At 40.3% G+C, this 9,941-nt stretch overlaps 1 pseudogene; it reads left to right on the top strand.

The window, feature by feature from the left end:
* Positions 1 to 9,434: 9,434 nt before the first annotated feature.
* Positions 9,435 to 9,633, top strand: LOC122469652 (annotated as a pseudogene).
* The last annotated feature ends 308 nt before the right edge of the window (positions 9,634 to 9,941 follow it).

The following is a 9,941-nucleotide window of genomic DNA, read 5'->3' as shown; positions in this document are numbered from 1 at the left end:
ACTTGTTTGCAGGTGTTGTACTGCTGTCTTTGGGCAATTTGCACTGTGTATTTTAAAATCACTAAACAGGGGCGCCTGGGTGGCTCAGTCGGTTGAGTGTCCGACTTCGGCTCAGGTCATGATGTCACCGTCTGTGAGTTCGAGCCCCGCGTCAGGCTCCGTGCTGATAGCTCAGAGCCTGGAGACTGCTTCAGATTCTGTGTCTCCCACTCTCTCTGCCCCTCCCCTGATCATGTTCTGTCTCTCTTTGTCAAAAATAAACATTAAGGGGCGCCTGGGTGGCTCAGTCGGTTAAGTGGCTGACTTCGGACCAGGTCATGATCTCACGGTCCGTGAGTTCGAGCCCGCGTCAGGCTCTGGGCTGATGGCTCGGAGCCTGGAGCCTGTTTCAGATTCTGTGTCTCCCTCTCTCTGACCCTCCCCTGTTCATGCTCTGTCTCTCTCTGTCTCAAAAATAAATAAACGCTAAAAAAAAAAAAAAAATTTAAAAATAAACATTAAAATAAATAAATAAATAAAATCCCTAAACAAGTCAGGATTAGATATGATGGTGACGATGGTGGTGGCAGCAGCGTTATTTTGTCTGTGTAAAAACTATGTAAAACTATGTGTGTAAAAATTTTGAAAAAATCTTTTTCTGCATTGCATGTCATATTCCTCTGAACGGATATAAATATGTGACTTTGAAAAGTCTCCAAAAAACAATGCGTTATAAGGTAAGGACCACAGGTCTTACAATCAGAAGCTTGACTTTAAGTGTGGAAACTGTAGAGTTTTAGGCAAGGTTTGATCCCTATCAGTCTCTCTTCCTATCTACCAGAAAGGTTTAATAATGTATAGCTCACAAGACTATTGTAAGAAAAAAAGAAACAATGAGATTATGTATGGTAAAACACAAAAAATGCTGCATACACTAGGATGTTCTGCCGATATGGGCATTTATTATCATCTTATTATACTCTTCCTTAGGTTCAAAGCCCCTCCTTTCCTTCCTCTCTACTGGTTTGGACTAGATTTACTGCTATTATGACTCAGAAACAAATTCATGAAATAGTGATCTATTAGACTGATTATAAATTCTTTGAGATTTGAGATTACCTCATCCCTGAGGTATAGTTAGTGACAATTGTATGAATGAAATGTTCCCATGAGTGTGAACTTGTCCCAGATCGGATCCATACTTCTTTGTTTTCCTCATAGTATTTTTCCAAGCCTGTAAAAATGATCCAAGGGTGTCATTTCTCCTTGAAGTCCACCAGATATAGCATACAAGGAATATAACTCAGGACCACGGCCTTGTGCCCACTTTACTAGACTTCCTCACAACTGCACTGGACTGGGGTTTAAAAATTTTTTTTAACGTTTTATTTATTTTTGAGACAGGGAGAGACAGAGCATGAACAGGGGAGGGTCAGAGAGAGGGAGACACAGGATCTGAAATAGGCTCCAGGCTCTGAGCTGTCAGCACAGAGCCCGACGCGGGGCTCGAACTCATGGACCGCGAGATCATGACCTGTGCCGAAGTCGGCCGCTTAACCGACTGAGCCACCCAGGCGCCCCTGGACTGGGGTTTTTAATGAAAGATACAGGGAACTTCACACATTTGCTTTACAAAGCTGACTTCCTAGAGGAAAGCCATCCATGTGTCCTGACAATTGAAGTTGAGAAGAGTTGATTCCAGATGGCATTTCTACAAGGTTCTGGCGGGGTGGAAATCAAGATCCAACTTTTTTCCCTTTGTTTACGTTATCAACGCAGGCTCCTCCCATTTTCAGTCTACCCAGTGTTTTATAGTTTTTACCTATTTGAAAGTGGTAACTGTATTTTAAACAAATATTCCTGGCCTACCGTGAAGACTCCATTTCTATGCTCTGTGAGGTGAGACTAACTTTGTTTGGTATGACTATTAAAATATGAGATTGCTAACAAATTTCACCTCATAGTCTCTTGGTCATAAATGGTCCTTTCCCAAACAGTGTACTCATGGCTCATAGTAGGCACTCAATAAATGTCCACTAACTGAATACATGGATGAGTCATGTTCAAGTTATGACTGGAGCTGATTTACACGTTTTGGGGAGAGTGGTTGTTATCTTATATTTTCCTTCTGCAGAAGCATCTTCCAGCTAATCAGTCTCTGGGTTTTCTTTGCTTGTTTCTACTTCTGCAGGAAATATTGTGTCCTGTTTGCATACTCATTGTCCCAGTGCCCTATCATATGAAGTTCCCTCAGCAGAAGGGATTGCAGTCCAGCCTCCAGAAGCAATATCCAAGGAGCACTGCTTGCGTGTGTTCTGAAGATGGAAATGATTATCATAAAAGACGTAAGAAGGATTATGTCAGGAATTCTCTCCAGATCTGCACATTTAGCAAGCCATCCTGTTTTGCATTACAGAATCACATTATGTTCTGCAGCTCCTCTGTGGCTGTTTGGTGTTGGTCATGGATTTGTGAGAGATTGGGGTCAAAGTCAGCAATGTTTACAAACATAGGAGGAATGTCAGCAAGAGATGGCCAAATCCAAATATGATCTTTATGATTCTCTAAGTGGCTAGTCATTTGACCTATAAACAGAAAGCATGGTTTCTGGCTATGCAAGGTGTTCCCTACACTCAGAGCTTTAAATAGTGTAACCAAATCAAATCATTCATCGGCACTTCAAGTGCTGGCAAGCTGGCCCCTTCCTGATGCCAGGGTTTCTGCCTGATACATGGTATACTTTTCTAAAAGAACCACAGGAGCCTGAAAACATCTATGAGTTCATGATGAATTAAGAGCCTGGAAAGCGCTGCAAGTCGATTGAACTGGGCTAGTAGGGTTTTCACACAGCTTCAGCTTTGAGATCCAGGGATCAGTAAAAAGCAGACAATGTTATTCAGAAGCAGATAACAGATCTTGATCATTCGGTTCCTTTCTGAGGGTGTCATACTCAGGTAGGTTGCACTGTTGAGATCCTATTCTAGTCTCCAGACAAGGCACCTCTTACGATTCTTATGTGGAAGTTGTGTGGAAATTACCACTTGCCAATTGGAGCAAGTTCAGAAGGCATGAGATAGAGTGGTGGTCTTGTTGGGAGTTAGGGATGGAACTGAGTGTCTTTCATCTTATAATTGGCCAAAGAGTAGTTTGAGGATGAGTCCTTGGCTCTGTGGGGCTTTATGGGTATGCTATCAAACCTATCCTCAAAGAAGCAGGATGCCCTTTACAACAGTTTTATTGAGACCACTTCTGCAGTTTCTGATCTGAGTTTTATTTTAGAATCTGGAAGGGGAGCCTGAGGAGGGGTCTCGATTACATTGCATGCTTTCTGTCTCCTTTCCAAAAAGGAATAAAGTGCAATAGTTTTGGCATTAAAGAACTGAATTTAGAGTAACATGACTGTAATTCAACCTCTGTAGCACCACTACAAAGTTAAACTAAGATTCCCATTGGGCAGAAGACTGACATAGATATGACCCTGGACAAAAAGCTTCTGGAGCAATCCACATCTTTAACGGGGTCCTGAGCCCTGTGTCCAAGCTGGGGTCTAAGTTTTATGATTTGAAACTTGGGGGTGAATGCTCTATAGCTGGATGCATGTGGTTGAATCAACTGGCGCCACCTAAAGATGTTTCCATAAATGTTTCGTTAGTGTTCTGTATTAGCCCTTAAGCCATTTCTGACTGCTTCTGACAATTGCTACTAGTGGGGAAGGGAGGCAGAGGGAGAGAAGCAGAGTGCCTGAGAAGAAAGGAGAACATAGCAGCTGTATCCTGGATAAAGGTGGATTCAGTCTGAAGACTGTAGCAATTATGTTCCACTCTTTTCCATGTGGATTTCTGTATCACTTTGACTTAAGCCAAAAGAAAAAAAAATCAAGGAATGGAATAAAATTACTGCATGCAAAAGTTTCCGACTTGGGGAAGGAAGAGACCAGATCAACATGTACTTCAGGAAGTCATTCCTGGACAGGCAGAGATGTGATAAGATCGAAGTCACAGAGATCATCTAGAGTGCACCAGTGACTTAGGAAACACAGTTTTATTTTATGGGGTCTCTGGGAAAGAACCCATAGGGAAATGATTAGTTGAGACCTTGGGAGTGGAGAGAAGAGTTAGCACAGTGTGATTTAACTCTCAGAGTTCGCATTTCTCTGCCTCTTCTCTCTTGAAAAGTTGCATAACCCCCAATGGTTTCTCTCTTGTAGCAGTCTCTTAGCCTTTCTGGGTACAGACCACCTGGGAACAAGAGACCCTTATTCACCCACTTTCATCAGCAGGTGAAGATGCTCACACTGGAGTAAGAAGTGCCTTTATTGCCAACCCCAAAGCCCTCAAGAGGCAATATTAAAATATAAAAATTAATGGAAATCCCCACAAAGTTTTCTCTGAAGAATTCTTGGTGTTGGCAACAGAGCCTGGAAACTCCACCTAATGGGGGCCACAGTGATGGGTCTTGCTGGAGAGTAACACATATGCAGCAGGATTCTTGGAGAGAGGCACAAATAAGAAATAGGAGATGGACGCAGTGGTGTTAAAACCGCTGCTGAGTCATACGTTTAGGTTGACATTTTAGCTATTTTTAGTGGTTTGGGGGTTGGAAAAATGTTTGGTATTTGTAAATAATGTTTTTGAATTCTAACAGTTTTCAAGTCATTTTTATTGTGCTATATACTAGGTCCTGAAAACGTCTATATTATATTTCACTAACTCAAGTACCTGAAATAACTGTGGTGGGTGAAACTTGCACTCCCAAATCCCCAAGAAGCTATATTTGAGAATTTTTCTCTTCCTAGTTATTACAACTAATTTTCCCATCAAATCCTAGAGGACTGCTTTGAACCAGTCTAACACTCTGAAGGCAGAAATGTATTTTAACTCATTCATGCTGGTGCTAATCTCCTCAGTGATTTATGAGGTCTTTAAAGCTTTAATTCTCTGTCTGTTAGGAGTCTTCCTTGGTAGTAAGTTGACAGTTTAAATTAGTGCGTAGACATGGCTTTCATAATGTCAGTTTTGTTTTGTCTCAGCAGCGTCTTGGAATTCCTTCCATTGTACCTCAAGTGACTCATGGCAATAAATGACTCCCTTCTCTTTTGTTCTTAATCAAGGAAGAATGGAATGAGCCACATAATGTTTGTAAAAGAGCAACTTTAATTAGTTCTCAGCTGTAGCCAGAGATGCTTGTCTTGTCTTTTTAGCATATAAGTGTAGGACGACACGATGCGCTCAGGTGGACAAATACTATTCTCCTAAAAAGTCTCATGCAGTTCCCTTCCAAAAAATAAAGGACAATTACAGTAGCAACATTTTAAGCTTTCTCTTCAAACTGGCAAGGGAGAGACCTCAAGTAGTGTCCAAGAGTTTGGGATGAATTTTTGGAATTGAAACGAATAAACCACCAAATGAAAGAAGGTCTCCTGAAAGAAGTTTCCTTGCTCACCCTAAGGCCTTCCTATCCTTTGGGGCATAGTGCCAACATATACCCAAGGCTAGGGATGCCTTTCCTGCCAAGCTGTCAAATTATCTTCCTGAGTTTTGTATATAAGGGTAAACCCCAGATCCTTGGGGGTCCAAGTTTGTTTACTCTCAACAGCATTTGGCTTCCTAAGAAAAATGGTGAAAGAAAGTATAAAATTCCATTAAAAAAAAAAAAACCTCAAGTATTCTTGGACATCAAACAACTCTTACAACACAGTCCTTTGATGAGTTCAGTGTAAATGAATCAGAAACATATGGATAGTGTTTATGCTCAAATGCACATGCAGTTAAAAATTCTGAGGGAAATTAGTTTAGTGAGCTATGTTTGGGTCATTTCCAGCATCTACGAATTTGGAAAAATCACTTCTCATGAGTAAAGATGTGGAAGAAATGGTTGAGCACCCCTTGAACTGAAAAATGGGCACGTTCAGCAGCCCATGCTGTGCTGTGTATCATAAACACGGTAGCAGAGGGCACAAATCTTGGGAAAGCTCCAGGCCGGGAAGAATTGGGGCTACTGATGTGGTAACAGTTTCTGTATCTCATTACCAGCTGTCAGTACCTGTGCAAGAAAGTTCCACTCTTAACAAACATGGCCTACCAACTTCTTTGGATTAGTGCAGCCATTGGATATTTTTTTGTAGATCATACTTTGTGCTTAGGTCATTGGAACCCATTGGCTATGTGGCCCTCCCTCCCTTTGGTACAACCAGTGCTTTCCTTTCACTTTGATGAGAGTAGAAACTACTAATCATGTTATAAATGTGGGAAATGGTCACACACATGGTTTCTGGAACACCTAAGAACTGTAAAAATATCCCCATTTGGGTATAATGTGGTCCTAAAGGCTTCAATATTTCTCATACCTAGCAGCACCTAAAAAGTATTGAATTTTGAGTTATATCACTTTAATCCAAGTGAGTGTCATCATTTATTGAGGACAAAGGAACAAAGTACAGAGACTACTGTATCTTGATACATCAGATTTCTTTATTTTTTGGACCTGTCTCATGGACTAGGTCTGGATCATTGATTATTGCTTCAGTGAGCCTTATAATGATAAGATGTTGGCTGTGAGAATGATAGAAACCTCCGTGGTGTATATTAATGTCCAATCACAGAGAGGCACTAATGATGTCCTTTCATTTTAATCTATTTGCTAAAAGTCCTAAGTATCTCCTACTATGTGAATAACACAGCACGAGATGCTGAGGGTCATGCAAAAATGTAAATAACACAGGACCTGTGCCTTCACAAAGAACCTAAAATTGAAGTTACAAAATACACTTGATGAAACAATAGCACTAGAGAGGTCACAGTGAAATGGTATTCCATTACTAAACTAATGACATAAACCATTGGTGAGGAATTTAAGGTAGACCTAGACAATGTGGGATAAAGTTCATGAGATTCTCGAACATTGCTGAAAATGTAACAAAACGGAGAACATTATATTTGCTGGATCTTTTCTAAGAAGAGCACTGTGTGTGGTTGAAATACTCTGATAAGCCTTTAACTTGAGGACACAGAGGGAGAGTTAGAAATCCCAGCTCTACCATGAGCTACTTGTGTGACTTTGTCCAAATTACTTGTTCTTAGCCGGCATTCTCATCATTGGGATGGTAATTAATATTAAGATAGGGATCAATACCTTTCTATCTATCTTTCTATTTATCTATTTATCATTTATTCATTCAGTAGGTCTTTAAGAGATTATGATGTGCCAGGAACTATGAAGGAAAGTGAACTATGGTGCTTTGGTAGCTTTGGTAGCTTTGGTGGAGGCAGCAGGCTTGTGCAGGATTTAAATGGGGGAAAAAAAAGGTAAGTTGATTTTAAACTACATAATTTTTACTTTGGTTCATGTAATTATTTACACAGTTATTGCCAAAAATGTTTTAAAACCAAATGTCAGACAAATATCTTTCTTTCCCATCATATAAACTCAAACCCTGCTTTCTTTCTCTCTTTCTCCATTCTCTCCTCTCTCAGACCTTTGTCTGGAATAAGAGAAATACGTGGTGCTTTGTTGTCACTCACGAGCTTTGTTCCTCTCTTCTGAAAACACACTTGGTATAAATAGAGCTTTGTAGGATGTGTACTCACTCTTCCTTTTGCTGCTCTGCTCTCGACTCTGTATGACCTTGGGAATGCACATCTATGTGTCAATGTCTTCATCTGTAGACTAATAATACTGACTAGTACATAAAGCACTCAGAGAGCCTCATGAAAGATACAAAGACATGTTATTATATTCTCATGAAGCTTATTGCTCATGGTCCCATTGCCCTATAGATATTTATGAAATTTTCTTTTCTTAATAACCTTTTATATTTCATTAGTTTGATTGCTGTGAGACATCTTCTGCCTTGCATTATTGAAGGGATTGGGCACAGCCCAAAGAACAATTACACCTCTGGGAAGCAAAAGGGGTGTGTGGGAAGCATAGGGAGGAATAAGGAAATCATGAATCATCTGAAGATACCTTATTTTTAATACTGTGAAAAGCAAAAAAAAAAATGTCTATCATTTCATGGGGCCAAAAATAATCTAAGTAGACCAGTCAAACCAAGCATCTGAATGTCTAAACAGAGCCTGTAGATCAATCATATTCATGTTTATTTGTTTGAGCCAATCAAATAGCTTGTCATAAGCATATGCTAGATTTCTATAAGAAATCAAAGACCTAGGCCAGTTTTGGGTGGCTTCATGCCAGAGAAGCCAAAAATCTCAAGATATTTAACTTCTAGAGACATCGAATTCTGTGTAACAGGGCAGGAATTAACATGAGAGAAGGGGAGAGACTATAGAACTTTGTTACAATGTCATCCATCACAGAATTAGACACACCACAAGGTCATGACATACCCTTAGAGAGAAAATGTCCATCAAAGTAAAGGCCAGATAAAATACAGATGTTAGGTATGGCTCCACCCATACCCTAATTCCAGGCTTCTCCACATAGAAAGTTTGCCTGATGCTCTCAGCACCACAGAAGCAACGCTGAACAGGGATATCAGTTTCTTTTTTCTTCCTTTCTCTTGCACTTAGCTGCTGCTCTGGGTAATGCCTAGAGACTATGTAAAGAAGATCACCTGGAGGCATGCCGAATTATTAACCTCACCTGAACACTCATGTGTCTCAGGTGCAACCCCAGAGGATTCATTGCTCTGCATTTTGATATCCTCAGCACAGCAGGAACAAAAGTGTGAGGGGAGGAGGTAAATACTTGGTTCCCTGTGCACTGGATGGAGAGCCTTCATGGTGGAGATGGGGTCCATTTCCCCTGTAAATCCTTAGCATCAGGCACCATTTAGGTGCTAAATAAATGGGAATCATGCAAGTGGAGACTTGACTCAGAGGGAAGGTATAAAACCAGGGCAAAGAGAAGAGCAAGTGTAGCCAATCAGTATGCACCTGAAATGAGAAGCTCCAGGCGTCAAGCAGTCAAGATGTCAACCATCATGAACTGTCACAGTCTCCTACGAGAAAAAAATACCATCTTGATTTATCGTCCGTGGAGGTCACTGACCCTTATGAAGAGGAAATACAAAGAGAGAAGGGGCATGCCAGTGAAAAAATTACTATTTGATTTAATTTTGTTTTTAATGCCATTAAAAAATATCTATGTATATGTATAGATATAGATACATAGATATAGGTAGATGTAGATAGATGCATATGTAGATATAGATGTATCTTATGACAAGCAGTGTGAGGTGATAGAAAGCCCACCGCATTGGGCTCTCCACGTAAGCCATGCAGCCCTTGGGGGGCATTTAGTTTCTGCAGGGACTCTGTTCCCTTTTCTATAAAATGAGAGGCAGGATGAATTTCATTTCTCAAATTCTATGTTTAGTTAAAATCTAATAATGTTTTTCCATCACAATTTCTACAACTTAGTATACAGAGTATATTAATATATAGCAAAGGATTTCGCTTGATGTATTTTGTCCTTTTAAAATCCCATCTAGAAGCTTTGCTCAGTGGCAGTATCGTAGCCAATGAGGTTTATCCGAGGCGCGATTATTGCTAATTAAAATCCCATCTATAGTTTTCACATGCACAAGGCTATAATACAGATAGACGAGCAAGTATAAAGGATAATTATTAATGTCTGCATTTATAATTTATACTCTTCTGGGATAGGAATTTCTACACATTTAAACATTAATTTACGTCTCCACATTTAAGCCAGAAAAATGCCAATTTTTCAACGTCACATTATGAACATTTGCAAGCATACAGAGAACTGAAAAGAATTCAGATTTTTTATATGCAATTTATTGTCAGATTGGCTTCCATACAACACCCAGTGCACATCCCAGCAGGTGCCCTCCTCAGTGCCCATCACCCACTTTCCCCTCTCCTCCCCCCCCCCCCATCAACCCTCAGTTTGTTCTCAGTATTTAAGAGTCTCTTGTGGTTTGCCTCCTTCCCTCTCTGTAACTTTTTTTTTTCCTCCTTCCCCTCCCCCCGGTC

The sequence above is a fragment of the Prionailurus bengalensis genome, chromosome B3 (genome assembly GCF_016509475.1).
Source record: "Prionailurus bengalensis isolate Pbe53 chromosome B3, Fcat_Pben_1.1_paternal_pri, whole genome shotgun sequence".
NCBI lineage: Eukaryota > Metazoa > Chordata > Mammalia > Carnivora > Felidae > Prionailurus > Prionailurus bengalensis.
This window is presented reverse-complemented; position numbering and strand designations above follow the sequence as displayed.